The sequence below is a fragment of the Molothrus ater genome, chromosome 2 (assembly GCF_012460135.2).
Source record: "Molothrus ater isolate BHLD 08-10-18 breed brown headed cowbird chromosome 2, BPBGC_Mater_1.1, whole genome shotgun sequence".
In the NCBI taxonomy this organism is placed as follows: Eukaryota; Metazoa; Chordata; class Aves; order Passeriformes; family Icteridae; genus Molothrus; species Molothrus ater.
In genome coordinates, this window is record NC_050479.2 from 9950292 (window position 1) to 9971406 (window position 21115).

Sequence of the window (21115 nt, forward strand, 5' to 3'; positions counted from 1 at the left end):
TTGCTGAGGGAAACAGGGAGGATGTTGTTTAATATTTTGCTTTGTTTATACAGTGCCATTTGAAACATTTCAGGGCTCTGATTAAACTAGAGGAAATGACTTTATAACTAGAGTTTCTGAAGGCAATATGTTCTGGGACATGTACTCGAGACTTTGTCTGCCTCAAACAATTTTGTAAATAACTTTAATATGGTTGTGAATGCCATGGCTGTGTATCAGCAATGTCTAGAGCATTGTTTGGGGGAAGGAATGTTAGAACATTGTGCTCAAGCTCCTGACAAAAAATATGAATTTATCCTTTTAATGGATAGCTTTTGTTTCTTCAGAGTAAAGAAACAATAAAATAGAAGCCTTCTCTTGTAAAATTCCTTTTTAGGTAGAAAACTGTGTTGATGCACGAATCTTGGATCACTCACTGAATCTTGTTTAAATGAAAGGCATGTCTGAAGTTCCTGAATTAATTCCACTCGCACTGAAATCTTAGCACAGCTTAGATTAAAACATATTAAAAACCTTGCACTTCATTAAGAAGTTATTAATAGAATGGCCATAGCTGGTCATCTTGAAAAAATACATTGTATTATTTTCATCAGCAGAATGCAACCATTTTAAAAATAACACTCAATCTGAAACAAAAGGCATTTGGAATAAGCATGAATAAAAATTTAATGCAAAGATTGGCAAATTAATTAAGATGGGTGAGATGATTTTTCCTAATGACAAAGAGCTAATGGCATTGATGCTGCTGAGGGGGACACAGCATGGGATGCCATTGGCTCTCCCTCTGCCCAGGTGTTACCAAGAGCAGCAGTGCCAGAGCTGTGCTGGCAGAGGGGTCACAGGAGCTCCCAGATGGAGCTGGCTGGACTCTCAGGATGCTGCAGCCTGGGTGCCAAACCCTCCCTGCTCCTGCAATGCTCCCAGGAGCTGCAGCAGCTGCATATCTGGCTGTGCTGGCCTGAGCTGGGGCCTTCCTGGCAGCCAGAGAGGGGAGAGGGAAGGGAATGGAATGGAAAGAGAGAGTGGGAACAGCTAAATGTCGAGAGGATGATGGGTTATAACCAAATCCTGCTGGCACACCGTGGACTGGCTGTGCCAGCCTTCACTTGGAGGTCTGAAGGAGTTGCTGCAGTTCTCCTCACCAGGATTTTGGTAGTTTTAAATGCCACTAAACTCTACTAAATGCTGCAATTCCCAGTTAGCCACCCCAGACAAACTGTTTGATTTAGCAGCTGGAAACCAAGGACAGTTGTTCGAGTTCAAGTGATTTGAGAGGGAAAGGGCAACCACATACTTGTGCAAATAATACCAAGAGATTGTCAAGCAAAAGCACTGAATTATGATGCAGAGATAATCAGCAGTGCTTGAAGTCCAAGCAGTAGCTGCCTATCTGATTTTCTCAGAGGCCTCCAAAACAGCTGGAACACTAAAGTCAGAAGAAAAATGGCTCAGAATTGTTTGAGCCTTCTTTTTCAAAGTTCTCCAAGCTTTTTGCTTGAATTGAGACCTATGAAACAACCTGAGCTTAAATTTTGGACTCTGCATGGAATATTGTATCAAAATACATAACACAAACGAGGCTGGTAAGCACAGGCCAGGGGTGCATTGCACAGTGCTCAAAACAAAGCACAGAATTCAGGATGCTTGGTGAATGTGGTGCAAATGACCAAAATTAAATCAGTTGACTTGGCATATCCCAAACACTTGGCATGATGAGCTGGTTACTGGCTATGAGCAGAAAAAGAAAAGGGAGTCTGTAATGAAACTAACATTTCTGTTTTAAAGTATAGTTGTTGCCATGGTGACCTCTGTAATGGACAGATTTAATCCTAAAATTCAGCACTGCATCTGAACTGACTTGAACAGTAAATAGGATGTCAGTGCTTGCAAACCATTTGAACAACTGTGAAAAGTTCCTCCTTCTCAGCTGAGATGGAAGGGGTGCATGCACATAAACTGATGATGAAGGATATTGATTACCTTGATGCACTATAAATTTTTTAAGCTATTTATTTGGTTTCATATACCAAAAAAAGATAAGAATAGCACAAATTGCATTATAAGGAAAGTAAAAGGCTGAAACAGAAATCTTTGAAAACAGTTTTTGCAAGCCCAAGGTTTGTGCACTAAACAGTGATTTAACATGCTTGTGTTTACCAGGCTTTTTGAGCATGGAGTCACAAGATAACTGATCTGTCTCTGGTTTGAGCCCTGAGCCATTTCTGTTTTACTTAAGATTGGTTTTTGCCTTATTTTAATCCTCTGTCTGCTTGTACCAGAATGGAAAAATGAGATGACACCCTGCCAGTTTCTAGGACAAGTAAGAATAATTCTATTTCTGGGGATGGTGTGTCTCATGGTAGGTTCATTATTCTTTCTAAATTATTATGACTTAAAGCATAAATCTGATAAGTTTTATATCCCATTAAACAAGCCATGAATTTCATTTTACAGAGTCTGAAACTTTGGGGTTTTTTTTCTTGATCCTGCTATGCTTTGGAAGGAGCAGACAAGTTTTATAATGTTGTGACTGAGTTATTTTATTTGCATTAGGTATGTCAGATTTCTCCTTTATTGTTTATGCTTCAGATAAAACAGAGGCAAGATGGCTTAACCCTTAAATTTCCTGCAAAACATCTCCTGTCAAAGAGAGCACCACACACTACAGAAGTTTAGGATCCTCCTTTTGGAGATCACAGAGTGTGAAAGGAATTAATACAGGCATTGATTTACACTGCTTTTAAATTTGATAAATTAATCTTTTTTCCATTCTGTGGACTGATGCTGTGAACATACCCCCATGCCAATGGGGCTCATTGGGGAAGGGCACTAAAAGTTCATTTTGCTGCTTGATCTCAGTGTAAAACAAGGGCTGCTCTGGAAAGCTCTGCTACCCTGAGAGCTTGATCCCAGCTCAACTCCATGCCTCCAGTGCTGGCAACTCTGAGCAACCTCTCTGTTCTCAGAGCTAAGCCTCCTAATCCTGAGACACCTGCCCAGGCTGGAAGGTGGACAGCAATAGCAGCATCAGGATAACAAAGGCAAGTGGCAGCTCCTGCACTGGATGACACAACCAAAGAGCCCAGCACAGGATTTGTGTGCCTGGGGAGCCTTGCTGAGAGGAGCTGGAGCACAACAAGGGGACCTGAGCCAGCAGAGCAGGGCTGCAGCAATGAGGAAAATCAGATCCTGAGCTGCACCCATGGGGGCACAGCTGGCTGAGATAGAGACAGGAGCAACCCACTCTGCTCAGCACCTGCCAGGCTGCCCCTGCAGTGCTGTGTCCTGTAGCCATGATATTTTCTGAAAAATCCATTCCTTGGGATTTTTTCCTCCTGAGAAGCTGAGAGGCCTCAGGAACAAAATGTAAACAATGATTATCTGCTGCTATAGAATGCAACAGGTGCACCTGTGATTGGGCTCATGTGGTTGTTTCTAATTAATGGCCAATCACAGTCAGCTGGCTCAGACTCTCTGTCCTAGCCACAAGCCTTTGTTATCATTCTTTTTCTATTCTTAGCTAGCCTTCTGATGAAATCCTTTCTTCTATTCTTTTAGTATAGTTTTAATATAATATATATCATAAAATAATAAATCGAGACTTCTGAAACATGGAGTCAGATCCTCGTATCTTCCCTCATCCTAAGACCCCTGTGAACACGGTCACAGTGTCCACTTCTGGTGCCCACAATTCAGAAAGAGGTGGACAGATTGGAAAGGGTCCAAAGGCAGGCTGGAGGACCTGCCCTGTGAGTAATGAGTGAAGGCAAAAGGTCTCTTCACTCTGGAGATGTGAAGCTTCTCAGGGGACCCTAATCACAGCTTCCCAGTACTTTAAGGTCATCTACAAGGAGAACTGAGGCTCTTCCTTCACCATAAATCACATCTAGAAGACAAGGGGGAGTGGGTACAAGTTGAACTGGGAGAGGTTTCATCTCAATACAAGAGAATTTTTTACATTGACAACAATCATTCAAAATAACCCCATGGGACATGGTGGAGTTTTTAAAGGGACAAATGAACAAGGTGCTAGATAATCACAGCCAGGCTCACTTTTCCACAAAAGGTTGGACCAGATATCTCTTGAGGCCACTTTCAATCCATGTTATTCTACAATTCTTTAATTCAATCCTTTCAAAACCAAGCAAACTCACATTTTCAGGGTGTCCTGACTGCTGTAGTTAATCATACTTGATTGCAGTGAACCATTTCCATATGCCCCAGTGTGCTAGGAAATACCTGCATAGTGGAGTTATGTTAACTAAAGAATCATTGAGGTAAGAAATAAACTAAGCTGTGCTTGAGATGTGAGAAAGGTAAAGGAAGCATCTAAAATTGAGCTAAGCAATGAATTATTCACTCATGTGGACATTAGAGGTACTGTTCCTATTTATTTCCTATTTTTTTTAGTACAGTAGAATTCACCCTTTTCATGAATTAAATTGCTTGTGGAAGCAGAGTGAGCCTGGGGCTGCTCATGGCTCAGAGAGGGCTGCAGGGCACATGAGAGCTGTGGCAGGAGGCTCAGTAAGAAATCCCATTTAGTGCACATTTTAGTGCAGGCCAGGGAGCCTTTCAGCCACGTTAGCCCCAGAATTTGGGGTTTGCCAGGAGCTGTGTGCCTGCAGTGCAAGCAGGGCAGCTCCAGGGGACAGGGCTGCAGCCACTGTCACAGGAGCAGCCAGGGGACACACATGAGCTGGGGACAGGGGCTGAGCTGTGCCTAAAGCAGCCACTGCAGCCCAAATTCACAGCTCCCAGCTCAATGGAGGAGGCCTGGCTGGAAGCAGAGAGGAGCTGTGAGGTGTGGGGACACGTTCCCTTCATGCTTGTGGAAGAGAAGAGGGTCTGTGTGGGGAAAGGCACTGAGCAAAGTCCTGCTTGGAAACACAAGAAGATGTGTTCCTTGCCAAAGATAAATATACTGGGGTTTTCCCTTTGATTACACAACATTCAGTTATCACAGAATGAACATTTTTTCCCTTTTCCCACATGTGGCTTCCTCTTGGTGTTCTTACATATCTCTCCCTTGTGGTGTCCCTACCCTTGTGGATAGCCTTTCAGAAGAAAATTTAGGTCAGGAGTTAGAACCAATGTTTTCTATTCAACATAAATATTTAGGTTATGGCTCTATCTTCTCTCCAACTCTTTGTCTAAACACTGTTCAACTCATGTATGACTGTTTTCTTTACTGATAAAATTTCTCATAGACCCATTTGTGTTGAATTCTATCTTCTATGTGTTGGAAGTGATGTCATTGCTTGGGCTGCTTCAAAACTGACATTTACTATTTTTAGGACATGATAGATAAACTCAGGTTCAAGTTTTTACATCAATGGACTTGCAAAGAAGCTGTGGAAAGTGGGGATGATTTGCTTCCACGTTGAGAAAAGATGCAGTTATAAAAACTGACTGCCAGGTACTGAGAATGTTCATGTGTTGTGCTTTGGGAGGTTGGCTTTAAGATGCATCTTAGTTATTGCAAACTTGCTGAATAACAAATGGACAGAGATAACAGTGGAATTTTTCAGTTATAATCAGGATGATTTATCCATTAATTTTCTTCAAATGAATATAAAAGAGGGGACCTAAAGTATATGTAAAAATATAACCATAAAAATGCCTTTATTCTTTAACAGTCTGAACATTAGATGTCCCCATAAAGCATTCCATTCTATCCAATATTGTCCTGTCTTCTTTTTTAAACAAAAAAACTTATAAAATTAAGTATCTACCACTAATATCTTCTATTGTGACTATATATTGAATTTAAAGCAGACAATAGTTTACCTAAGCACTATTGTTTATCAAAACAATGTCTTAGAGTGAAGTCTGGGAATTGCAGACACCATATTTTATTATTCGTCTTGTTTTTGGATGTTCTTTGCCAAGTGAATTTACTAAATATCCACTATCCCTGGTGCACACCAAAATCCCCTAATAAGATGAAATTATTTTTGCATTACTTACTTCATATCCATTGAGCACTTTAAAAATGATCAAGAGACTGCTTTTAAATTTGCAAGCTATTTAAATAGCAAGTATGTAGGGCAATATCCTTTCCACTGAATCAGCTCCATTACTTTGCATAGGCAGCATAAAAGAGTCAGCCTCTGGCAGCATCTGTCCAGCTGGGAGTACTCCTGATGAAAGGAACATTTCAGCTGGAATGCAGTTTGTTTACCCACCTTCTTTACCAGTCAGTCACACCAGGGCAGACATGAAGTGAGGAGAGACACAAGAGTGCAGCTGCACAGTGCTCATTTGCACTTGGTGTAGGGTGATGTGAAGGGAGATTTGCCCGCACAAGTGGGCAAAAGTGATGATCATCAGGCCTTAAAAAGATCACTACAGAAGTGTCTTGTGTTTTGAGTTTAAAAAGGTACCCTTTGAGGGTATAAGTCCTTCCTGGGTGAGTCTGCAGCCTGTGACTCCAGCTCTGCCCCTGGCTACAGTGGAGAGTGGAGAAGGGAGCAGCCCCAGCCATGAGCCCACACAGCCAGCCCATGGTAGCCCAGCCTGGGCTGGTGGCCAGTGCTCCTGAAAGTGCTCCTGCTTTCTGGGATTTGGGGGGGAGTCAGAGGCAGGACTGGTGGGTGCTTGTCTGCTAGGCAAAGAAAAACAAACAAACAAACAACAAACAAACTGCTCTTTTTTTTTAGAAGCTCTTTGTGGAGAAACAGTGATGGCTATTCCAGCAGAGCAGCCAGCCTTTTCCAGCTCTGCAAGATGCTCTGTTGACGAGACAACCTGCAGCTCCACCATGATGCTGCTCCCTCTCATTCACAGGTGCCAGCACATCGAGCTGCTACCCCTTCTACCCCTTCCTGCTGTGTGATCTCTGTGCTGTCCAGCACCAGACACCACCTGGAACTGCATGTGGTCCATCAGCTCCACTGCCATCTATTCAAATTAGCAGGTGGTGTTATCATTTGGAAGGCATAAAGTTGTGGCCACCTTATACAGAGTAGATTGCTTCTCACTTTTTACAATGCCATCAGCTTCCAGCAAGAGCATTTGCTACATGAAATCACAGTGTTAAAATACCTTATCTATTTTTGTCCCAGAAACTGAAGTCTTAAGTCTTAATCTGAAAGATACCCAAAGCTCTTCTCTGCATCTGTAGGAGTCAAGAATAGCAGCAGCGACAAGAAAAAAAGCTTTCTGTTCTGCTGAACTCTGAAAGTTTAGAAAAATCTTCTTTTGTGGCACACACCAGAAAAGGAAGAGCTGATGGTCCTCTCCTTGCCCCAAGCCCTAGCAGTGTGGTTTGCGCTTGGCAGCAGCTGTTTCTGAGGAAATCTGAACCCAGATTTCCCCCTCATCAGCCCAATGTGCCAATTTCTGACTGCACAGCCCTGTCTTCTCTGGGCTGTCAAGCCATAATAAGAGAGAAAGTTGATATCTTAGGTTAGTGGAATTATGTGAGTGTCCAAAACCATTGCCATCTTTCTTACTCAAAGCATCTTTTGAGTGCTCTTTTATTTTAAAATCCAGCTTCAGTTGCTCTCAAGAGACTTGGACACCAGTTGCCTCAAATGCAGTTCATTCAGCAATTACTGCTGGCAGTATTTGCTCTTAAATAGTGATTAATTGTTTTCTTCGTGTGATTTTTCACATTTTAAGTATATTGAAGGTAATTTGTATAAACACAGATGTTGCACATCTCAAGCTCACTGCCTTCTACCACAGTGTGTTTTCTGTATATTGTAAGTCCTAGAAATTACTTTCAAGAAAAGCAAAGTCTAAGGAGAAAAAAAATCATTATTGCTGGAAAACTAATGATATCTGGAGAACATGGCTGGGTTAATGGTTAGACTTGATGATCCTAGAGCTCTTTTCCAACCTTAATTATCCTATGGTACCTTACAGTGACTGTTAGCATCTGAACTAAGAAGTCATAAATAAATATTCATTGTTGTTCTACCATTGTGTTCTTCTCAAACTTCTCAAAGTGAGTTGGTTTTATTACTTTCCCCAAATAAATTTTGCCTGATGTCTGTACCTCCATCTGTGAAACTTCATTGACATTATCTGAGGAAAATAGGAGCAGATGGAAAACATTTTAGCTCCATACTCACTGAGCACAAGATTAAAAGAAAGGCCATGGTGCATTTTTAGTAGAGGAGGTGATTACACATGGAGCACTCCTTTGCTGTCTGAGAAGCCATGTAATTTACAGAGCAATCTGGACTTCCTTGGTCAGCTGCTTTCAAAAATAAATTCTCAATTCTTTTGCCACTTATTCTCCTCCTAGGCAATTCAGGGAGTCCTTGATAATCAAAATCAGCTCTCTGTTATATGACATATTAACACTGCAAGTTGTTGCACCTGGAATTGATGAACCCTTTGTTTATTATGTTAGAGGAGTCATATGCAGCTGTTCTTCCCCCAGGTGATTCACCACCACATAGGAGAAATGCATCCTACATTACACAGTAGCTGAATGAGCTTCCTGTTTGCCATTCAACCAACTAACAATTAAAAAAATATATAATTCAAAAAATTATTAGGCATCAAAATTAGGTCAGAGTGCCAATAAACCCCAAAATTATCACCAGAGTATTTCAGTGATGGAGATGTGCCATTGGAGTTCCCCAGTTGTATTATTTACTACAAATAGATCTGTTCACAGACAAACATTCTAAAAAAAAACCCTACCAAAATGTTCTACACATTGCAGTAGAGGGTGATAAACGTTTCACATACAGCATAAGAAGTTTAAGCCCTCTGCAGAGCACGTCTCAACCATTAAAGTGGTCCACAGGTATCCTATGGGACCTGTGTTTTAGGTTTAAAGGTGTTTTATCTCTGGAGAAAAGTGTGTCCAGTAGACCTGCCAGCTGCTGTATTCAGAAGGATGAGGGATGGCTAATGAAGCACCGTGTGCTGTAAAAGCAGTGGTGCTGTTATATGACAGGTTAAGAAATAAGCTTGTACTGCTTTTCAGAAAGCCACCCTTCCCTCATATCATCCCTGCCCCTTCAGCCCATGGCTCTCTTCCTGCTGCCACGATGGGAGACAGGGAAAAGCTGGCCCTGAGGACCAGCAAAATGAGTCCTTCCAGGCCAGATCTGTGAAATGAGCTAGGGCCCTCTGGGCCTGGGGTGACATGGTGTGACACACAGCAGGTGATGGGAATATGTACACAAAGAATACAGGAAAGGGAGGGTTTGATTCACAAGATAGGCAGAGGCTGAATCGGCACCAGGTGACTGTAAAACCACACATTTGTGTTTCTTATGTTTAGTGTGTTTTTTCAATTATTATTTTTATATCAACACAGTGTTACCAAAAAGTGGAAAATTCTACGGCTATGTATTATTTAGTTGGGGAATTGTGATGCCCTGTGTCAGTAAAAGATGCTTTTTGCTTTTTTTAAAGGCTGCTTTTGCAATAGGAGCACTGGCAGATATTGCTTTACCAGTAACCTCCTCTTTAGCTGCAGTGTACTTTATTGGACTCTTAGGAGCTGAGAGTCAGGGAAAATGCTTTGTGCCCCAATTCTCCTCTCATAAAACAGAACTGACCCTTCTTCATCTCACGGGAACACTGAGAAAATTAACACTTCAAGCAACTGAAAGTTAGAGACAGGGTGGTAATGACAGCTACAAAAGATTTCAGTTCCACTTTGCACTGAAATCAGTCTAACTGCAGGCTGAGCTGGACAGTGGGGCTTTTTCTGGTCAGTCTGTAGCCCACACAACCATTACACAACTTTTTTGTGCCGTTTTGGGGCTCCCACTAGTGCTGGGTGACTCTGCCCATCCCATCAATGGGTACATCCCAACCTCTGCTGAAGTGACTTCTGCCATTCCAACGTCTCCAGTTCCCTCCCAGCTTTGCAGAGGTGTCTCTGACTGGACTGGAATTGCTCTTCCTTTGTGCTCATATGCCTCCTTCCAAATCTCAGCACTATTAGCCTGTCTCTCTAACTGTTTATGTGGAAATTTTCTTACTCAGAATCAGAATTAGAAAATTAGGTTGGAAAAGATGTTTGAGACCATCGAGTCCAACCTATGACCTAACACACCTAAATTATGTAAAAGTTTGTCCAAATAGCTTACAGTAGCTTTAAAATTTGTTTAATAAGACCACATTGCTTGTTTGGCTTAAAAAAGAGCCAAATACTTAATGCTGCCTGTAAAATCTATCTATAATGAAATTTTCCAAACCCAAGTACTCTGTCCTTTATGAAAAGGATTCCAAATTTCACATCCAATATCTTGGTTCATTTTGATTGATGCAGAAGCTTTTATATTGATCTTAATAAAAATACTTGTCTGTAGTATACCTTCATGTCTTATATGCATTTAATTACACCCAGTTTCCTAAAATGTAAGATGTTAATGGTTACTTAAACTGAAACTCCACTCTCTCTTTAGTAGCATTAACATGTACTGTGTGTCAAGATAATGTTTGTGTAATTTGATTTCAAAATCATGTCTGCCATAGTTTTAAGAATTTTTCTGTTGGGACATTTGGGAGGATCAGGGAATAAACAGACTTCTCTTTGTAGCCTGGACTGAGAGGTAAGTGAAATTACCCTTAATATTGCCTGCAATGATAAATATAATTTCTGCTGCTGAAAGAAGAATCCTGCCCTACCTGGAGCCTACTTGCTTATCTAGTGCCCTAAATACTGCCTGCCCCTCTTTAAAAAGAGAAGGTAGACAATCAGTGTATGCTGGTTGAATTCTGGTAGGAATATTAATACACATGTATCCTATTGAATTCTGGTAGGAATATTAATACACATGTATGATTGTAATATAAAACAGTATACACTTTTATATAATCATAAATTTAAAAAATACATGCATGTATAAAGAGTTTCAGGAAGGCATCACCTATTTTGAACTTACTGTGAAGCAGGACTCAGTTTCATAACGGTTTTTTTCCTTGCTTCCCTCAACTTTATTCAGAAAATTAATAAATGTCAAAAATGCACTTACAAGTGTAAGAGAAGTCTCTGTTATTTGCTTTGGCTCACTGTGAAAAATCCATCACTTGTTTTCTGACAGAAAGAAAAAAGAATAAGCCATAGGAATCTACTTCTGAAGCTCTTGTTAAAGCTTGTTCAAATAATATCCAAGGACAGAGCTGAGAGGAGAGGCATACACAGGTTCTTTAGCCCTCAGTATCCTTTATATTTCTGAGTATGCAAGGATTTACTCATAGCTTTGAAGTCTTACAAAAACATGATAATACAGGTAGCATGAACACATTGTCATAATTTAAATCAGTCATGCTTTAGTATGCAAATAATATCCCTTTGGTATCCCTTTTTTTAATTAGGAGCAGGAGGAAGTACCAGGAGTGTCTACCCACAGTTTTTCTTGCAATGAAAATAGCTCACCTTTCCTCCTATGGCACAACTGGGTCCTTCACAACACTTGGCAACTGGTTTGCATGGAAGAAAATGAGAGCTGGTCATAGACCTCTGCTTTTTGTTATATAATATTCATGTAGAAATATTATGAAAAAGAAAAGCATCCAGACAACAAAAGAAGCGCAAGACAGATGGGCAGACCTCAAATTTAAATGCTGATGTTCATAAAGCAACATCAAATGCTTTCTTTGCAAAAACTAGTGAACTGAACCTCTTCTGGAAGAAAAAAAAATCTGATTATAATTCCTCATTCTCCTTTCCCTTTTTCTGTCTTCTGACAGATACTCAGCAATGACTGGAAAATATTAATCAGCTTTCAGGTATGACATGCTTCCTAAGACTCCACTTTCCTACTAAGAGTAAGGAGAAAATGAATATATATAAATTTACACATGGATAAGCTTCACAGTAGCTTTCCCCAAGTGGTCATGCTCATCATTTGGTGTTTTATACACTGATTTTTAAGAATGATTAAAATGTTTGTAATAGTCCTTTCAAGAATGAGTATGTAGAAATCTAATGCTGCATTTCATGTTATGCAGACAGTTTAGTGTTGAAGAAATGTAAGAAAGCTCAAAAGAAGATACTGACATTTGCTAAAGGAAAAAAAAAAAGGTAAATTTACATATATTTAATCAGGAAAATGGCACTATTTTTTACCAGGAAGGGTTTTTCACATAAAGCCAATAGAACTGGAACAAGTTTGTTGTTCCAGTTTTTTCCCCCACAGGCAGTCTGCAAGAGAAGAGTGAATCCAGAAAAATGTCCACATGGAAAACACTAAGTCATATATATCTCTCTGCTCTCTTTCATACCATTGTTGAAGTTTAAATAAGTCTAGGGTAGATTATAAGCTGTTTTATCAGTTTCGCTACACACATTAAAATAATGTAAATAATATAAAAAATAACAGAACACTGATTGCAGAAAGGAATAAAAGTCCCTTTTTTTTGGCAGAAGTTGTGAATACGGCGTTCATGTAAGATTTTTTAAATTATTTACTGTGTTCTTAGGAAAGAAGTTAAGCTTTACAAAAATAGCCTTACTCATTCCCTTTTTCCACTTTCTCTGGGTACACAGAAAATGATTCTTTTATGCTCACTGGTTCAAAAGTAAAAAGAAGGAACAAAACTCAAAAGGCAAAAGAAATTGTGACAGTAATAGTGCTATGTTAATTTCTACTGAAATACTGTACATAAGATCAAACAAATGCAAATTTGAAGTGCCAAGATGACCGGTGAATTGATTAAAAACAACAACAACAGCAAAACTCAACAAAACCATTCAGTCTCATTATTCCTCAAATATTTTGCTCTGATTTAAAATCTACAGAACTTTTCCACTACATCATTAGCACCAAATCTTTGGGGGTTTGTTTTAACTTTTAGAGTGCAACTAAATAAACAACATTTTACAGTGAAGATAATTTTTTTCATAGCAACCTTGGAAAGATGTATTTAACATGAATTCCAGCTAAAGAGATATCTATTTAGTGTAGCCACAGGCCCAATAATAAAAGGGCCAATTCTCTCCTTAGGAGATGAATCTCAGCAGAGAACTTCAGCCACTGATTTTAGGAGCAACATGCCCAGTAAAAGCCAAATTCTTGGCTTGGGTTAGTGAAACTGGAAAAAAAAAAAACCTCTGCTTCACTCCTTCTAGTTTGTTGAAGCTTTGAAAATCCCAGAATATAAACTTTTGGACTAACGTGCTGATTTCACATGGTAATTTTTCCTTAAATTGTTTTGGAAACTGTGAATAGTCCATGCATGGAAGCTCTTTGGTCTCCATATCACTTGTTTACAAATCTTCCAGACACTACTGGCTCTTAGGCATAGTTTCATTTAACTTTTTGGGGGAACAACGTGGCATATTAGGCTTCCAAAAGAAACAAGTTCAATTTTTTCCTTCAAAACCCATGAATGAAAATTGACCATCTTTGTAAAAGAACCCTAATTTGCCCTTTTCAATTGTTTAAAAGAAAATTTCCCTCCAATAGCTTACCTTCTTTTCTAGTTGGATAAATCAAAACATTCTTTCAGTCTTAGATCCTCATTTTCTCCTTGGAGTATCAAAAATTTCAGCACTATTCATTTGGCAAACTCATACAAATATTTTCTAAACTGCTGAGTAATTTCAAATGATAAACAAGTTCTGAGGAAATGAAAATCTTTTTGTGATACCTCTGCAAGCAATAAGACACTGTTCACTACACTTTCTAAAGGAATTTAGACTCTCCAGCATGCTACAGATTTACTTGTGATTTGCTTCACTGAGGTAAAAGCAAATGGTTAAAAGGAAATTAACATTTCAAGAGTAGCCATGTGATAAGAAATGCAGAAAATTATGTGGGATATTTAATTTCACTCAATGACATTATCTCAGCAGATACATTACATTATCTCAGAAGATAGATTCTGTTCTTTTGACACTGTTAACTCCTATTTATTTCATAGTGAAGCAATGCATCACTCTTGCAGGATGGCAACGGCCAGCTAGTGATTATTTGGAAGGAGTCTTGTTATCTCCAATCCTGGTTTTGTTTTGTGTAAGCTTATGTAGTGTGTCATCAGCAGTGACAAGCTTCTCAGAATATTGCTAACTCCTTCATTTTCCTCCTGAAAAGAACAAATACTGTTCTACAGTCAGCATTTTGACTTAATCCGAAATGGCGGCGGGAGCCTATGACAAGTGCAACTGCAGACAAAAAGTAGGCAAAAATACTAAACTTTATGTAATGCTAGACTTAATGCCAAACTTTAAGTTAAACTTTAAAACTCATGACAGCATTTTGCAAAACTTGCAAGAATTTTATGTCCATATTCTGCTTTATTTTTTTGCAGCTATTATTCATTCGGTCATTTGAAATGTGAGTTTTCTGCAAGAGGGGAGTGATGCGCAAATGCACAAAAGGTATGTATGATCTTCAGTTTCTGAAGGTGTGGGGAAATCTAAACTTCAAATTGCCTGAATCTCTTCCAAGAAATATTGAGCCTTACCACCTTTTCATACTTTGTCTACATCTTCCAGGTGTTGTAAAAACACTACATTCTGGTTTTTGCACCATGCAAGAGTGGGACATTAGGACATTTTCTGAGATGTTGTGCTGATGGCCAGCTAAGACATCTGGCTAAATGTGCAAGAGGAATAGAAAGCAGGAATAGCTGCCATTCCTGTGAGAGGACAGGTGGAACCAGCACACTTTGCTTCCTCTCTCCATTTAGGTCTGCAGTTGCTGCTCTCAGCCTGGAAGGGTGTGGGCAATGCTGTTGAAGAGGGGCCATGGTGTAAAACAAGTAGCTCACCCCTAACTCAGCACCCCTGGCAGGGTATTTTGTCCCTCCATCCTTTTTGCATTTGTGTTCTCACACATCCTTTCAAGCACATGGGATTGTCCTGTGCAGGGCCAGGCTGGACCCCGATCTTTGGAGTCCCTTCCAACTCAGGATATTCTATAATTCTGTGCTTCTATCCTAATACTGTGGTGCTGGGGCACTGCTTTAATGCCAATCAGTCTGGTTAGCAGACAAAACAGAATGACTGCCCTGCAGCACTCTTGGGATTGACTGTCATTCTGGTGATGAAGTGTCTCAGGGCAAAAATATTTAGTGAACTAGAAATACAAATAATTAATAAGTCTTTGAACCTTAGGAAAATTATGAATCTTGCATATTTGGGGATATGAAAGGATAAAGTGTGCTCTTTTTCTTCCCTTAAGAGATAACTGAATAATAAGTTACTGAAACTGTAGAGGACTGTTTTGCCTTCTTGTTACTTAAGTGACCTTCTAAAAATTATGTGTCCTGATAGTGCTTCCACTTGCTGCTTTTCTGATAAGGGCAGTATGCCTGGAACGGTAATTAGGAGAAAGAATATCTTAAAATAAGCAGTATACCGCCTTTCCCAAGAAATAGCTAAAGCAGATCTATATGATTCATGAGAAATATGCTCAAATGTATGTCTTGCTCTCTACCAATAAATGCTTGTATAACTGCAAGTGCATGGATACACACTCAGCAGTATGCATAAAAGCAGTGCAATTGACTTCAAACACAATTTTAAATATGCATGTATGTAAGTATTTGCAAAGATTCAATCTTTGTAGACATAAGCTCTAGTTCTTTTTAAGGTAAATAGCCCCTTTTATAAAGGTCAGCCAGCCAACTGTGCATGCCAATTTTCTACCTTTAGAAAGTGACAGTACCAAAGTGGAGACACAGCCTGGCAGTTTCACTTTAGCAGTCCTTGGAAATCAGGTCTTTCCAAACAGCCACTTTTGCCTCTTGCCTGAGAAAAACCAAAGACAAGATCTTCAAAGGATTTCTCTCCTTTCTGTCCTATTGGGCCAGACAGCCTGAGGTCAGACAGTCCCCACACCTCTTAAGGTTTCATTGAAAGCATTTGCTTCCTAAATGTTTTTTACAGCAGTTTAATTTGGTTGATTATGAAGAAAATAAAAATGCAGTTTGACTCTTTGTTAAGAGAGAGAGGAGAATAAGTGCAGCGGCTGCAGCAGCAAACCTTGTATGCAGAGTTATTACTCTATTTAATGCACTTGAACATGGTCCTCTCCTTCCCTCTTCCCCCTCTCACAGGTGATAGAAGGATGGATAAAAAAGAAAGGAAAACATTTGACAATATTAATTTTAGAGGGAAAAAAAGGCAGCCATTTGTACCTTCTCATTCTTGTATGATTTGATTAGGAAAAAAATCAGATGACCCAGTTAGGCAGGGTGCTTGGTTAAGTTATTGGATCCATACTTATATGGAAATTTCTTAATACCATTTTGACAAGATGAAAAGCTTTCAAAGTGTAGGGAATGTAATTCATACCCACTTGAATGCTTTTTCACTGTCACTCAAATGAAAAGCATCTTTGCTGCAAATAAGACTCATATTTCCAATTCTTAATTTTTTATTTGAGGTTGGTTTAGTCTGAAAGTTGTCTTTCTGGTTACAGGGCTGGCATATTTATTTATTCCTCTGATGGTAAATTATGCTGTGAATTAACCTTTAGAATGCTGTGTCAATATCCAGAGCTCTGCTTTTATCTGGTCATAGTGTCAGATTCAGTCCTGTATGGAGCTGGCTCTCCTCTCTTCTCCACAGGGTCGAGTTATGGCACAGCAAAAGTCAAGGACTGATGCTCTAAAAGAACTGTTGTTGCCATAGTTGTTGCTGTTAATTGTTAGTACTGGGCTCATGGCATAAATAATCCTCTTTATGACTGGGCTCATTTGCTTTCACTACTTTTGACATTTTTGACATTCTTGAGAGTAAAAGTTAACCTCATACCACATTAAGTAATTTCTTTTTGTTCTGTAAGGAAGGTTCAATGGATAATTTATTGTGAATGTCGTCATTATTTATTGTATCCTATAAAAATGTTACCTGCTTTTTGAATTGTTTAAGGGAATCAAAACTTTCTTAAGTTTCTTCCAGGATCTTTTATATGTATTTTGTGAAACACGCCCTGAAATACGTATCAAAAATAATTTTCAGTCCAGTTCAAGAGAAAAGATGGCTGCTAGCATATTCCAGGAATTCTGGAATCACCCTGCATCCTTCTTTTTTTTTTTCCAACTGTTGTCTTCCTCATCTCTTAGTGGACAATGTTCTGGTGCCATGGTAAAACCTGAGTAAAAGAGAATCTGTTTCAAAGACTCAGGAAGTTTTTTTGTATTTTATTTGTTTTTGTTGATAAAAGACTACAGGTATCTTCTTTACATGTCTACCTTCTTTGTGTAAACAAGAATGCCACCAGTTTAAATGGTATATATTTTTTCACTTGTTTAAATAAACTAAACTGATGTATGCTCTCATTTGGAAACTTCTGAAATAACTTTGATAGAATTTATTTGGGTTTAGCTTGTACCAGTGTAAACAGCAGCTAATACATAATTATCACTGGTATATAGAGGTTTCCTGGGCTAATTTGAAGCAAAACTTCTAAAACTGCACTGCCACATAAATCACACTTTATTCCAGGATTAAGAAATTATTTCAGATAGGGAGATTAAACTAGCAAAAAGAAACATGTATTTCTTTTGAATATGCTGGTTGCTCACTAAAAATACATCCCTATCTGGGGAATTGATGAACAAGCAGTGCCAGGAAAACTCTGCCTGTGGGATCAGGCAGCAGGCACGGGGCTCCTGCTGCCCAAAGGAGCAGGATTGAAGTAGGGAATGCTCCTTGAGGGGGAGAAGGATAGGTTGTGGTTTGCTTTTTCATCCTTAGATAAATTCAGTGTCAATCCAGGCACCAAGTTGTTTACTTTAAGAAGGAGAACTTCAGCAACAATTTGGGCTGTGACCAAGCAAATCTCTGCAAAGTAGAGCAAGCTGCAGTGCTAGGAGTGCTGGGGAGGTACTGAAGAGTTCTGGATGATGGATGATGCTCTCTTTCCTTCAAAATCTGGGAGAAAACTCTGTTTTAAACAAAGTTGCCTAATGGAAAAATATTTATGCTTATATATATACATATATATATATAATGCTAATATATATATTTATGCAACTATGCAGGGAGAAAGAAAAGCACCAGTTAGCTGGAGATAAGCATGGGAGCCAATGGCAAGGAAAAAAGGAAAATATTATTGGGGGGGGGGTTTGTTTTGGTTTTGGGGGTTTTTTTTGTTTTTGTGTTTTGGTTTTTTTTTGTGTGTGTGTGTCCCTTGAGTATTGGAGCTCCTCGAGATAGTATTAGAATGAATTTTATTCTTTCTCTGCTCAATGGCATGGCTACAATTGAAAAGGAGGGGAAGACAGTCTCTGGTGAGGATTTTTTTTCCTTTAAATTTACTGCACTACATTTCAGATCTGCCTTACAGCAAAACTACCTGCACCATTTTTCTGCACCAATTTCCAGCACTCAAAGCATACTTCCTGGTTTGACAAAATATTGAAGTTTGAGAAAGTATAAAATAAGTAAGAAAAAGATTTTGTGATTTACATTAAACTTCAGATAACTTTCACTTATTCAGTGATTAAATATTCTGTATTTAAATAGCCTTTAACACTCCTTTACATTGGTAATGTGCATGAATATAAGGCAAGTCACTACTGCTCTGGGCACCAAGCTGAAAGTGGAGTTGGTCACTCAGGCAGCACATGCCAGGGCAGGGATTGTCCCTCTGTGCCGGGCACTGCTGAGGCCACACCTCAAATCCTGGGCTCAGTTTTGGGCCTGTCCCTACAAGAAAAACATCGGGGGCTGGAGTGTGTCCAGAGAAGCTGGGAAGGGTCTCAAGCACAGTCCTGATGAGGAGCAGCTGAAGGAGCTGGGAGTGCTCAGCCTGGACAAGGGGAGGCTCAGGAAGGTCCTTATTGCTCTCCACAACTCCCTGAAAGGAGGCTGTAGCAAAGGAGGTCAGTCTTTCCTCCCAGGTGACAAGAGGTAGAACAAGAGGAAATAGCCTCAAGTTGTGCCAGGTGAGGTTTAGATTGGACATTAGGAAAAACATCTTCACTGAAAGGGCAGTCAGGCTTTGGAACAGGAAGAGGTGGAGTCACCAGTCCTGCAGGGGTTCGAAAGGCATGTGGATCTGGCATCTGGGGCCGTGGTCTAGTGGTGAACACAGTGGTGCTGGGTTAATGGTTGGACTTGATGATATCAGAGGTCTTTTCCAACTAAAATAGTCTATGTCTCATTTGGGCAGGAGTCTCAGGGTAGTAAGCTCATGACCATGGCTCACTCTCAGCTAACAGATTTTTGACAAGGGGCACAGGCAGCCAATAGACAGATCACATTCAAGATGACCAAAGACTTGTAAAACACCAGAATGAAGGAGATTACCCACAGTGCCCTGGTTAAGTCCCTTCTTCTCCTTTCTTTCAAATTTCTCCACAGCATATGAGTTGATTTCAAGTCAGAGAACAGTCCTCTTAAATCCTGGGAGCACAAACACTTACTAAGAGGCTCCTACTGGTCCTCTGCATTAGGTATGCCTCTGACAAAATATGTCTCAAAGCCTTTCTTATGCTGTTTGGTGATTTTCCTTGAGATGACTGCACCACCTTTCTATTTATTACAAAGCCTGAATGAAAAAGAAATGCAGTTGGGAACAACAATTGATCCAAAGCAAACTGAAGCATTGAGAACTTCTGGAAAAGAGAGAAGAAAAAAACTCAGTGCCCCCAAAAATCTTAATCAAGCATTACCTTATTAGATCTGTTTCAAATCATGGCTTAACTAGGCTATAATAAAAAATGGACTGAAACCATACTTTGTAAAGTGAGTTCCCAAAATATCTGTTTGTAAACAGATGACAAATCAGCATTTCAGGACTCTGAAAGAGTTTGTTCAGGACTCTGAAAGAAATTGCTCTGAAATATACCCAAATAAGTAACTAATCAGCTCACTGATTAGACTAATGGAGAGGAGTAGAAACCTTTTGTCATTTCAATTTAGTGAGGAGAAGATGGTCTTTTTTGCTGTGTAAGAGGCAATGTGGTACTGGTGGGGCTGGGAAGGGATGTGGCCATACAAAAGAGCAGTCTGCAGAGTTTTTCAGGTATGTGCACTGCACAGCAGAGCGTTTACCTCACTCATGATTCATGAACTCTGCTCTGTACATGTTATGCTGTGAGTAGTTTATGCCATGAAAGGGCTGCTTTCAGCTTGTCAGGTCTGGCTTGTGGTAGGATGTGGGGGATAGAATGTAAGAAATAAGATAGTGCAGAAGGTAGGCTCACACCTGAGGAGTTGCAGCTGCACTAATCACCAAAGGTTGGGAACAGACCTGCCCTTAACAGGCCACAGCTGTGTCCAATAAGAAGAAGCGTGCTACAAAAGTGTGGGTTTGGTGCTTGAGGAGAGGGTTGGAGTTTGTTGGCTGTGTTGTGAAGAAGGGGTCAGTGCTGCAAGGAGATGCCTATAAGAAATCACTGAAAAGGTATGGAACTTTTGTAATAAGATAACAACAGGAGGATGGCAAGGGTGGCACGGAGCTGAACACCTTGGTTCTGAGGATAGGTGTGACAGATTTGTTCAGCTCAGTGATGTACTCAGGTACCTTGGGGCAGCCAGGTGGATGCTGGTGCATCCACTCTGCAACTGGACATGGATTCAAATACCCACACCTGTTCCTCCACCCAGAGGGCAGCTGAAGTGCCAGAATGAAGCCAGACTGTGCAGTGATGTGGCTGATCAGGACTGAAGACCTAGACCTGAACCTGAGAGTTCCTTGCTGTAACAGTGCAGTACCCAGACAGTCTCTGCAGTGACTGGAGGGACATTGGGCCATTCGGAGCAGGAGCTCATGCACACAGAACAGGGCAGGTGCTTTGAAACTGCTGTGTGAATACCTCTATTCCAGTGCCAGCAGTATCATAAACTGCTCCAGCACCTACAGTTCTAAACAGCTCTACAGCTGTTGAGTTAATTTCTGCTTTCCTCAGTGCAGCAGCCTATGGATATATTTTCCTCAGAAGTGCAAGCCTCATTTCACAAGCTCCTCCTCACCACCGAGAAGCTCTGGGAGCCTGAAGGGACAGCAAATGGGCCTTGTCTTTCAAGTCTGCTAACATCTAGATTTGTGCCAGTCCTGCTCAGTGAGTTCTCAGTGAGTTCTGGAGTTTCCAGCTACTCTGAAGGCCAGACAGCTTTCCCTGTGCCAGTGGTGCTTCTGTGAGTGTCTGCCCCTAAATCCTTGCAGCACCACATGAAAGTAATTCAGTGAGTGTTACAATTCTGTGTATCCATAGGGTCCAGGAGATTATT